We start from the raw sequence: 7,463 nt of genomic DNA, 5'->3' as shown, positions 1-7,463 counted from the left end.
ATAAGGAATGGAAGTACGAGAAGGAGGCTGTCTACCTGTGTGCTGCACCATTTTCCCACGTGGGCGAGGAGCGCAATTACAGAATGAGCAGAGAAGCTGGAAGATGCCTCTGGCTTGTGAGTTGCTGTGATATCATTAGCTACATGCTGCAAAAGGCCAATAGGAGCCCAGACAGGATGGAAGGAAACACTTGGAGCTGAGGAAATGTTATGAAGTTTAGTCCCCAGAACTCACCCGTTTTCCCATGACTGCCTACATATTTTGGTGCTTGTGTATATATGTTGAGATCTCATCCCTTGGTCTTGTTTGCTCTGCCATGCTGCCTGCATGGCCTATCTTTATCTCCCTTCTTAGGCATATTTTCTGTATTGTTGTTATATGGTGTGACAAACCTGTGGCCACCTGCCACATAGTCGAACACTTCTGATTGTGGGTGAGCGAATGTCTTTTATTGGACCAACTTCTGTTGATGAGGGCCCAGGCTCTGGGCCCCTCCCTGCCTGTGGGCTCCCAGAGCTGGGGCTCCAGCCCACTTGAACAGCTACCTGGAATTTTACAGCCTCACAGTGTGGGTCCAATGACACAGGCCAACCAGGGGTGTTTCACTGTAGCATAAGCATCCCCAGAAACTCCCAGGGGAAGAGAGTGGAACCCTAAGCCCTGGACTCCGCGGGAGCAGCAGTCATCCAGGGGATGGCATGGCACGGGGTGTTATGGGACTGAAAGAAAACAGCAGGGCTGGTGGCAGTAGCTGCTCCTGAGGCTAACAGTTCAGTTTAAAAGGAGTCGAGAGTGATTGCAGGCGTGAGAGGCCTGGCAGGTCATCTCCGGGGAAGCAACTGAGTCTCACACTGACCTGCGCCAGGGCCATGACCTGTTGCTCAGTGGGTCACCTGTCCTAGGTCTGGAACCAGTTTCACTGCCCATGTAGGTGGGACAGAGCCAGGTGCAGCCCATAACAAAGCATATTAGTGAGACATGCTACCCCATGAGCTTGCAACATGGCTGGAGTCAGCATGCCCCTGCCTTCCCCCAAGGATCACCATGGATCAGCTCCCCCATATCAGCCGCACGGTGTGTGTGTGTCTGGTCCCCACTGGGGCTGTGTTCCGTCTATGTGGCCTGTGTCCTTGTACTGTGTCTATGCACCCATGCCATCTGCATGCAGGGAGCTGCGTGTCCATGACCCCATGTCCCGTGCAGGGTGTCGCTGTGTCCCATGTCCATGTGATAGGCCGTGCATCTATGTCCCATGTCTGAGTGGTGTTTCTCTGTAAGGTGTCCCTGTGTGTGTGTATGTGTTGTATCCAGGTCCCCATATCCATGCAAGGTGTCTCTTTATCAGCATCCCTGGATCCATGTGGGATGGCCCATGCTGCTGTCCCCATGTCGTTTCCTGTGGCTGTGGGGGGTGTCCTGTGGCTGTATGTTCATACAGAATGTCCGTGTCCATGATGGGTGTTCCCATGTCCGTGTCCATGCAGGGCATCCGATGTCCATGGACGAGAGCTGCCCGTGTCTCCAGGTCTCTGCAGGATGCCCGTGTCTCCATGTCCCCATGTTGGTGCTGGGTGTGCTGTGTCCCCCTGTCTATAGGGGATGTCCATGTCCCTGTGTCTGTGCAGGGTGTCCTGTGCCTACGCAGGGGGCGGTGTCAATGTTTCCGTTTCCCCAAGGGGTGTCCCATGTCCCCATGGGGTATCCTGTGTGCCTGCATCGGAGCAGCCTGAGCAGAGTCCATGTGCCTCTGTTGAGTGTCCCATATCCCCAGGGGGGTGTCCCCAGGTCTGTGCAGGGTGGCCCAGGTCCCTGTGTCTGGGGGTGCCCACATCCATGAGGGCTGCTATGTCCTTGTGTCCATGTAGGCTGTTCCACGTCTTCCTCTCTGTGGGGGGGGGGGTGTCCCTGGGGTGGGTCCATGTAGGCTGTCTGTGTGGGGTGTCCCTGTTTCGGGGGGGGGGGGTTGTCTGTGTGTCTGTGGGGTGCGGTGCGGAGTGTCCTGTGTCCCCGTATCCATGTAGGCTGTCCCACGTATCCCTGTGTCCATGCGGGGTGTCTGTGTGTCCGTGGGTGCGGTGCGGGGTGTCCCTGTGTCCGTGCGGGGTGCCGTGGGTGCGGTGCGGGGTGTCCCTGTGTCCGGGGGTGTCCGTGTGTCTGCGGGGTGTCCCTGTGTCCGTGCGGGGTGTCCGTGGGTGCGGTGCGGGGTGTCCCTGTGTCCGGGGGTGTCTGTGTGTCTGCGGGGTGTCTGTCCCCGGGTCGCCGCGCGGGGCCCGTCACTCTCCAGCCCGAGCCGCGGGCAGGGCCCGGTGCGCGCCAGGCCGGCTCGGCGGACACGGAGCGGGCTGCGGCGGCCGCTGGCTCGGAGACGGGCCGCCCGGCCCTGCCCCAGTCCCGGCTCTCGCGGGGCGGGGCGGGCCGCTGGGCGGGGCCGGAGCCGACTCGGGCCGCGGGGCGGGGGCTGCCGCGGGACGCGGAGGGGCTGTAGCGGCCGCCACGGGCCCGGCTCGGCCCGGCCCGGCGAGCAGGTAGGATCCGCGGGGGGCGGGAGCTGCTACCCGGGAGAAGGACGGGCCGCCGGGGCCTCCGGCCTGGAGCCGCGGGGCTCAGCCGCTTCCGCACAGCGAGCGTCCCGCGGCTCCCGGAGACCCTCCCATCGGCCCTCTGCCCTGAGACACCCCCGCCCCATAGCCCCCCGCCCTGAGACACCCCCTCATGGCCCCCCGTCACCTCCTATCGGCCCTCCTCCCTGAGACACCCCCGCCCCATAGCCCCCCGCCCTGAGACACCCCCTCATGGCCCCCGCCCTGACACCCCCTCATGGCCCCCGTCACCTCCCATCGCCCCTCTGCCCTGAGACACCCCCGCCCCATAGCCCCCCGCCCTGAGACACCCCCTCATGGCCCCCGCCCTGACACCCCCTCATGGCCCCCCGTCACCTCCTATCGGCCCTCTGCCCTGAGACACCCCTCATGGCTCCCCGCCCTGAGACACCCCCCCCCATCGGCTCCCCGCCCTGAGACACCCCCTCATGGCCCCCCGTCACCTCCTATCGGCCCTCTGCCCTGAGACACTCCCCCATCGGCTCCCCGCCCTGAGACACTCCCCCATCGGCTCCCCGCCCTGAGACACCCCCTCATGGCCCCCGCCCTGACACCCCCTCATGGCCCCCGTCACCTCCCATCGCCCCTCTGCCCTGAGACACCCCCCCCATCGGCTCCCCGCCCTGAGACACCCCCTCATGGCCCCCGTCACCTCCCATCGCCCCTCTGCCCTGAGACACCCCCCCCATCGGCTCCCCGCCCTGAGACACCCCCTCATGGCCCCCGTCACCTCCCATCGCCCCTCTGCCCTGAGACACCCCCCTCATGGCCCCCCAACACTCGTCCTCATCGCCCCTCTGCTCCCCGCTGTCTCTCACCCTGAGCACCCTGCGGCTCCCATGCCTTGACTTTGTCCTGAGCCCCCCCATGGTCTCCCTGACATCCGCAGCAGCCCCGACACCAGAGATCCCCATGGCCCCCTTGACACCCGTCCTCGTCCCCAGCACCCCAGACCTCCCACCGCCCCCCAACATCCCCATCCCCCTGCCACCCCCACCCCCCCTACACCCCATCACTCCGACACCGCCCACCCCCTCTGCTTTACCGCCCTTCATTTCCCATCCCCCCTCTGCTCTAGCTCCATTGCCCCCCAAACCTCCCGTCCCCTCTGCTCCGACACCCTCATTGCCCTTCTGCTCTAGCAATCCCCCGTTACACTCTGCCCCGACACTCCTCTGCTCCCCACACTGAGCATCGACCAGCATCCCTCCTCTGCCTCAGGACCCCCAGTCTGCCCCCCATGCAGAGCACCCACGCCCATCTCCCTTCTGCCCCACATCTCCTGCTCCCTGCGCAGAGCACGGATCCCCTACATCCCCCACTGCCCTGACACCGACACCGACTCCTCCGTTCCGCACACACAGCACCCACCCCCGATCCCTCACATCCCCATCTGTGCTCCCCACGCAGAGCACGTACCCCTCCCTCTCCGGCTTCTCCCACCCGCCCCGGCACCCCATTCATCCTCTGTCTTCCGCCCACAGCCCCCGACATCACCAGTCCCCCTCTCCCCACATAGAATACCCACCAAACTCTCTCTGCATTCAGGGCACCCCCCCCCCACATCTGTCCTCTGCCCCATTGCCCCGACAGCCCCATTCCTTCTCTCCCCGGGCAGAACTCCCACCCCAACTCCGCCCGCTCTGTCCCTGACACCCCCATCCCTCTGCTCTGCCGCTCTCCCCATCCCTCTTCCTCCGGCTCCCCCTAATCCCTGTGTACCATGCCTCATGGCAGTTCCTTCCCCCGCCCATAGCACCTGCTATTTATCCCTCTGCACCCCTAACATCCTCCTCCCTCGGCTCTGCCCACAGCCCTGCTGCTCACAAAGCACCATCTCCCCTGCTTCTCCATCCCCCCGCTTGCTGTGCCCCGACATTCCCACCCCACCCGCTGCCTGCCCCTGTTGCCCCCACCTGGTGTAACCCTCTCTCCAGTTCTCAAAAAAACTTGATTGGCCTGAAAACTGTGTTCTGCCAAAGCATGAAAAGTCTGGACCCGACAACGTTGTCAGGGAACTGTGCCCAGCTGTGGCCCAGGGCAGAAACTCTCCCTGTGTTTGGGATTTGCCAGGGTAGCATACTGCATCAGGTTGTATGGAAAGCTGCAGTAAGGGTGCGCTGTCAGGCTGGGATTGACGCTGTGGCTACCATGGTACTGCAGTGCCGTGTGTCACATGTAGGACTGCACAGGACGCTGCTGCTTGTATAAGGTTAATAAAAACAGGGACTGGAGCATCCTGTTGACTCACTGGTGACATGAGAATGGCCATAGTGGGCCAGACCAATGGTCGGTCTAGCTCAGTTTTCAGTCTTCAGACAGTGGCCCGTACCAGAGCTCCCGGAGGGGAGAGTACAGAACAGGGCAGTTGGAGTGATCCACCCCTTCCTAGCTTCTGGCAGTCAGGTTTAGGGTTGCCCCAAGCATAGGGTTGCATCATTGATCTCCTTGGCTAATAGCCATTGAAAGACCTATCCTCCAGGAACTGATCTTATTCTTTTTTGAGCCCAGTTATACTTTTGACCATCACAACATCCCATGGCAATGAGTTCCACAGGTTAATTGTGCACTGTGTGAAAGAGTACTTCAACTTGTTTGTATTAAATCTGCTGCCTATTAATTTTATTAAATGTACCCTGGTTTTTGTATTGTGAGAGGGTAAAAATGTCTCCTATCTTTTAACCAATCACTGATCCATGAGAGACCCTTCCCTGTTGTCCCATGACTACTTAGTTTTCTTAAGAACCTTTGGTGAGGAACCTTGTCAGAGCCTTTCTGAAAATCCAGGTTTGCTTTATATCAACTGGATCATCCTTATTCACAGGCCTGTAAGCTCAAAGAATTCTAACAGATTGATGAGGCATGACTTGCTTTTACAAAAGCCATGTGGACTCTTCCCCAACAAATGGTGTTATATATGTGGTGATAATTCTGTTCTGTTCTTTACTGCTGTTCCTACCAATTTGCCTGGTGCTTAAGTTAGGTTTACATCCTGTAATTGCCAGGATCGCCTCTGGTGCCCTTTTTAAAATCGGTGTTACATTAGCTGCCTTCCAGTCAGCTGGTACAGATGCTTGTTTCAGTGATAGGATATATATTATAGTTAATAGATCTGCAATTACATATTTGAGTTCCTTCAGAACTCTTGGGTGACTTCCATCCAGTGCTGGTGACATCTGTGCTGAAGTGGAGATATTCTTGGGGTTTTCTCTAAGTGCTGTGGGTGTGCCTCAGTTTCCCCCATATGTTACTCATTTATTTTGGAGATGGGACCCAGGTGTGTGATCATTGCAGCGGCCACTAGGGGGCGGATGGGCCTTCCCCAGCCGCACACATGTAGACCTGGCCAGGACCCCCTACCCTGGGTCAACCGACCAGGAGGAGTGGCCCCTTGCCCGGGGAGGAGACCAAGGAGTGGGGATGGGTCTGGGGGGTGGCTGGCTGGAAGAGTGGGGGCAGGGGTATAGGGCCCAGGAGTATGGACTCTCCCGTGGTAACTTCTAATTAAGCTGCTAACGAAGTCTTTCTGCGCTGTGATCCTGAGAACTAATAAACCCCTCTGACTCCCACGCTGGCTGGGAATCGCGTCTGACAGCCAGGCGGGTGCATGGCCCTTTGGGGGCATGGAAGAGCTCCCCAGGGTCCCATCCAGGCGGAGCAGGGAGCTGAACCCTCCAAGGCCAGATTCCGAAGGCGGCTGCACTGGTGTTGTGGAGACCCGAGGGGCGGAGTGGGACAGACTCCGAAGCACTGGAGGCCTGACCGGCTTTGCCCGAGTGGTTCCAGAGCCCTGTCCTGGGGGCTCCGTCACAATATATTACTGCTTAGTTTATCAGTGTGTTCTGAAAACATCTTCTGGTGACAAGTCAGTGTGGCACAGTATTTCAGGTCTGTCACCCACACCAGGGCTATTCTTTCTGGGTCTCTCCCTCACACCAGTGCGAAGAATTCATTGAGCGTCTCTGCAATGGCCTTGTCTGCCGTTAGTGGTCCTTTAGCACCCTGCTCGTCTAGTCGCCCTACTGTCTGTCTGGCAGCTGCCTGCTTCTCATGGACTTAAAAAAACTCTTACTGTTCATTTCTGCATCTTTAGCAAGTTGCTTCTCAAATTCTTTCTTTGCCTGTCATCTTACACTTTTACACCTCACATGCCAGAGTTTCCTATTATCCTCGCTAGGATCTGACTTCCAAATTTTAAAGGATGCCTTGTTGCCTTTTATGGGCTCCATTGCTCTGCTGTCTAGCCATGGTGGCATTCTTCTGGTCCTGTTGTTGGTTTTCTGATTTGGGGGGTACATTTAGTTTGAGCCTCTATTTGTGGGATTTTTAAGTAGCCCCCATGCTTGCAGGCATTTAACCCTTGTGACAGCTCCTTTTCATTTGCATCAAACAAGTGTCCTCAGTTTTGTGTAGTTCCTCTTTTTAAAGATGTGTTACCGTGATGTGGTTGTTTGGTATTAGCCCCCATATGAGGGTGTTAAATGTAATGACATTATGGTCACTACTGCTGAGCTGTGATGTAATGGCTATCACAGCCGTGATACGGGTTCAGCAGCAAAGGAGGGTGAAGCTCAGGCACACACAAATTATGCATGGGGTTTAGTGTGAGCCACACAGCTGCGGTTTCTGGGTAATATCCTAGGTCTGATTAAATCAATGGCAAAATTCCCATTGACATCAGTGGGACCAGGATGTCACCTCCAAGTCTCTCATGGCCACTGCTCCCAGAGGTCCTGGAGCACTAAGTGCACAGTTAAGACCCAGCTTCCTTTGTTAGGAAGACTAGAATGGGTGTTACTGTTACATGGAAGCTTAGATGTAAGGATCTGCTGTGCCTGGTGCTAACGGGTTGGTCTGTGTCAC

At 58.0% G+C, this 7,463-nt stretch overlaps 1 protein-coding gene across 2 annotated transcripts in view; it reads left to right on the top strand.

Annotated features, from left to right (window-relative positions):
- The first annotated feature begins 2,381 nt into the window (after positions 1-2,381).
- The window catches only part of DNMBP (dynamin binding protein), a 56,843-nt gene continuing 51,761 nt past the window's right edge, over positions 2,382-7,463 (top strand). For both annotated transcript variants that reach the window (XM_067537115.1, XM_067537113.1), the window contains exon 1: positions 2,382-2,525. The gene's annotated coding sequence lies outside the window, so the exon portion shown is untranslated. The remainder of the gene's footprint in view (positions 2,526-7,463) is intronic.

Source organism: Emydura macquarii, unplaced genomic scaffold, assembly GCF_026122565.2.
Source record: "Emydura macquarii macquarii isolate MOO-44397 ecotype Brisbane River unplaced genomic scaffold, CSIRO-AGI_Emac_v2 contig_3692, whole genome shotgun sequence".
NCBI classification, from domain to species: domain Eukaryota; kingdom Metazoa; phylum Chordata; order Testudines; family Chelidae; genus Emydura; species Emydura macquarii.
This window is presented reverse-complemented; position numbering and strand designations above follow the sequence as displayed.